Source organism: Palaemon carinicauda, chromosome 26 (assembly GCF_036898095.1).
Source record: "Palaemon carinicauda isolate YSFRI2023 chromosome 26, ASM3689809v2, whole genome shotgun sequence".
NCBI lineage: Eukaryota > Metazoa > Arthropoda > Malacostraca > Decapoda > Palaemonidae > Palaemon > Palaemon carinicauda.
Genome location: NC_090750.1, coordinates 82,143,166 through 82,148,165, shown reverse-complemented (window position 1 = coordinate 82,148,165; position 5,000 = coordinate 82,143,166). Strand labels below are relative to the sequence as shown.

The 5,000-nt window shown below is 36.5% G+C and overlaps 1 protein-coding gene across 3 annotated transcripts in view; it reads right to left on the bottom strand.

Annotated features, from left to right (window-relative positions):
• Hsl (hormone-sensitive lipase) overlaps positions 1-5,000 on the bottom strand; it is a 455,124-nt gene that overhangs the window by 168,311 nt on the left and 281,813 nt on the right. The gene's annotated exons all lie outside the window — the stretch shown is intronic.

Genomic DNA, 5,000 nt, shown 5'->3' with positions numbered 1-5,000 from the left:
ACAGGCAAGGAAAGCAGGATATTTTTTCTTCCACTGTTTGTCTAGTTTGGGATATCCTGGAACAAAGGATTTAAAGGGGATGAGCCAATTAGAGGTTTACGTGTGTTACGTATTCTCAGATCGCGTACAAATTGACACATTGTATTAGACTTTTAGTGACTTGTGCTAAATTATATGTATAAACGACGTACGTTATTGAAATATCCAAATTTCTTATAGTCTGCAAATAGACTAAACAGAAAAGAAAAGCTTGAATGAAAACTTCTATGGTAGTGGAAACAAGCTGACAGCCACGATCTAGGTAAATAAACTAGCTCAACCATGGTTGTGGAAACAAGCTGACAGCCACGATCTAGGTAAATAAACTAGCTCAATCATGGTTGTGGAAACAAGCTAACAGCCACGATCTAGGTAAATAAACTAGCTCACCCATAGTTGTGGAAACAAGCTGTTAGCCACGATCTAGGTAAATAAACTAGCTCAACCATGGTTGTGGAAACAAGCTGACAGCCACGATCTAGGTAAATAAACTAGCTCAATCATGGTTGTGGAAACAAGCTAACAGCCACGATCTAGGTAAATAAACTACCTCAACCATGGTTGTGGAAACAAGCTGACAGCCAGGGCCTAGGTAAATAAACTAGCGCAACCACGGTTGTGGAAATAAGCTGGCAGCCATGGTCTTGGTAAATAAACTAGCTCAACCATGGTTGTGGAAACAAGCTGACAGCCACGATCTAGGTAAATAAACTAGCGCAACCATGATTGTGGAAACAAGCTGACAGCCACGATCTAGGTAAATAAACTAGCGCAACCACGGTTGTGGAAATAAGCTGGCAGCCATGGTCTTGGTAAATAAACTAGCTCAACCATGGTTGTGGAAACAAGCTGACAGCCACGATCTAGGTAAATGAACTAGCTCAACCATGGTTGTGGAAACAAGCTGACAGCCACGGTCTAGGTAAATGAACTAGCTCAACCATGGTTGTGGAAACAAGCTGACAGCCACGATCTAGGTAAATAAACTAGCGCAACCATGGTTGTGGAAACAAGCTGACAGCCACGATCTAGGTAAATAAACTAGCGCAACCATGGTTGTGGAAACAAGGTGACAGCCACGATCTAGGTAAATAAACTAGCGCAACCACGGTTGTGGAAATAAGCTGGCAGCCATGGTCTTCGTAAATAAACTAGCTCAACCATGGTTGTGGAAACAAGCTGACAGCCACAATCTAGGTAAATGAACTAGCTCAACCATGGTTGTGGAAACAAGCTGACAGCCACGGTCTAGGTAAATAAACTAGCTCGACCATGGTTGTGGAAACAAGCTGAGAGCCACGGTCGAGGTAAATAAACTAGTCCAACCATGGTTGTGGAAACAAGCTGACAGTCTCGGTCTAGGGAAATAAACTAGCCCAACCATGGTTGTGGAAATAAGCTGGCAGCCATGGTCTTGGTAAATAAACTAGCCCAACCATGGTTGTGGAAACAAGCTGACAGCCACGATCTAGGTAAATAAACTAGCTCAACCATGGTTGTGGAAACAAGCTGACAGCCACGATCTAGGTAAATAAACTAGCTCAACCATGGTTGTGGAAACAAGCTGACAGCCACGATCTAGGTAAATAAACTAGCGCAACCATGGTTGTGGAAATAAGCTGGCAGCCATGGTCTTGGTAAATAAACTAGCTCAACCATGGTTGTGGAAACAAGCTGACAGCCACGATCTAGGTAAATAAACTAGCTCAACCATGGTTGTGGAAACAAGCTGACAGCCACGGTCTAGGTAAATAAACTAGCCCAACCATGGTTGTGGAAACAAGCTGACAGCCACGGTCTAGGTAAATAAACTAGCCCAACCATGGTTGTAGAAACAAGCTGACAGTCTCGGTCTAGGTAAATAAACTAGCCCAACCATGGTTGTGGAAATAAGCTGGCAGCCATGGTCTTGGTAAATAAACTAGCCCAACCATGGTTGTGGAAACAAGCTGACAGCCACGATCTAGGTAAATAAACTAGCTCAACCATGGTTGTGGAAACAAGCTGACAGCCACGATCTAGGTAAATAAACTAGCTCAACCATGGTTGTGGAAACAAGCTGACTGCCACGGTCTAGGTAAATAAACTAGGGCAACCATGGTTGTGGAAATAAGCTGGCAGCCATGGTCTTGGTAAATAAACTAGCTCACCCATAGTTGTGGAAACAAGCTGGCAGCCACGGTCTAGGTAAATAAACTAGCTCAACCATGGTTGTGAGTTGTGGAAACTGCTTTTCCAATTAGCCTTTAGCTTAGCCAATAATAATAATAATAATAATAATCATCATCATCATCATTATAATAATAATAATAATAATAATAATAATAACAACAAACATGACGTGAGAGAAATAACTTAAGCCATTATTTTTTTTTTTACTTGCAGACATGTTTAGGACAAAGTGACTTATCCGAAAAAGCCTTAAAGAGTAAGTATATATATATATATATATATATATATATATATATATATATATATATATATATATATATATATATATATATATATATATATATATATATATATATATATATATATATATATATACACACACACACATATACATATATATATATATATATATATATATATATATATATATATATATATATATATATATATATATATATATATCGTTAAAGTCTGAGTTCCATTCCATCTTAATGTTAATTTGAAGCATCATGGGGAATTGATAAATGACATATGCATCATCTTTTATTTGCGGACTTATTTTTCCCAGTGATAATTTCTATATAATCTTTATTAGATATAATCTTGACATGTTTTTAAAATGGTTTAATTTTTTTCTGTTTTAGAGGAAGAATAGTACGTAAATTTCCGTATGGAATTTCCTTATCAAAATGGTACATGTTAAAGGCTTTTTGTTTGGAGAACCAAAAAATTATATAAAAGAACTAGTGGAGAGAGAGAGAGAGAGAGAGAGAGAGAGAGAGAGAGAGAGAGAGAGAGAGAGAGAGAGAGAGGGAGAGAGAGAGAGAGAGAGAGAGAGAGAGAGAGGGAGAGAGAGAGAGAGAGAGAGAGAGAGCATACGCCATTTTAATTACACAGTAATTTTTCAAATACGAAGCAACTGAAATATTGTAAACTATTTTATTTATCCTGAAAAAAAGTTAATTCAAGTCTTCACTTAGAGCTACAATTATGCAAAAAGAAATAGATTTCTATAGAAAAAAAGGTGTTAAAATGTTAATTTATCTTTAGAATTTTGTTTACACATCGATATAATTGAAGGTTATCATTCATCTGGCTCTTCACTTCACGTGTGTTGCCAGCTGATTGAGAACGACTAATTCCAAACAACGTCGTGCCATATAGTGATTCTATGTTTATTTGCTTCTTTAGAGAAAAATCATATGGCATTTTTACGTTAGATTTTATTCTTTATTTCAATAGACTGCGTTTTTTATTCTTACTGGTGCGCACTTTAACTACGAAAATATTCAGGTCAGTGGTTTCTGCATAAGAAATCTACATTTTCTATGAATTATATTTCGTTTCCTATGATTTCATAACCTATTACTTAGTAATTATTATTATTATTATTATTATTATATTATTATTTGCTAAGCTACAACCCTAGTTAGAAAAGCAGGATACTATAAGATAAGCCCATGGGCTCCAACAGGAAAAACAGCCCAGGGATGAAATGAAACTAGGAAAAATAAAATATTTCAAGAACAGTAAGAACATTAAAATAGATATTTTCCATATAAACTATAAATACTTCCAAGACAGTAGAGAGGCTATGGCACTACCCAAGACTAGAATAAGATAAAATTTCTAATGCCAAAGGATAAGATCCAAGAAAGTAGACTGAGGTGGTATGGTCATGTCATGAGAAGAGATGAACAGTATATTGGGAGGAGAGTGATGGAAATGGGGATACTGGGAAGGAGAAGGAGAGGGAGACCAAAGCGAAGGTGGATGGTCTGTATCAAGGATGACCTTCCATCAAAGGGATTAACCGGTGATGAAGTGTGGGACAGAGGTAGATGGAGAAAGCTGGCCAGAAACATCGACCCCACATAAAGGTGGGAAAAGATGCACACAAAGAAGAAGAAGAACTAATATCATCACAACAGATTTCATGGTGAAATGGGATAAAATAGCTAATCTTCAAACTTGCACCAGCCACCAACTCAGACATTTATGATAGAAAAAAATAATAAAGCCTTGGATGGAGGCTATGATTTGAAGGTAGTTTTCATTGATTAAGGTAAATATATCGGTTTACACCAAAAATAATAGGAAAGGAAGAAAATCTTATACACCATACATCAATAATTATTGCACACGCAGTACCAATCAAAATAATTTCATAATATAACGATATTTCGAATCTCTATGTAATTTTTATTCACAAAACCCTTTAAATTTGAATTTGAATACAAAATTAGTTTAAATTATATAATTATCAAAATAATATATATTCAAAAGGGATTCAATTATTTCTAATAACTGTATAAGAAATTTTTTCCCCTAAAATTGAGTGGTTTAATTTGCGTGTGGGCAAGTTAGTGAGAATGACAGCAGCAGTAAAACAAAGGAGCAGAGGAAATCCATTTCAAACATTTATAGACAATTTGAATCAGCTAATTAAAGAATAAAATAACTTGGATCAAAGCCTCGTCATGTTTTCCTTTTAAATGTTTTCATCTGTGTTGGGCCAAGGATTACGTCGACGAGATTTCAATTTCGATTGATTGATATAATTATGATAAAATCCTTCGTACCAAAACTATCCGAGAAAGATAGGAAAGTAAAGTATCATTATTGGACGTAATTGAGTGTGTCATCCTCGTTCGTTTGAGTCCTTCTTAATAGATTGGGAATCTTGGGTTTCATGTTTTAGGATCGTCGACTCTATGCAGACAACGATCGATATTGAACAGGATCGAACCCCCGTCCCACAGATCGCGAGGCAGGGACATAAGCTACTT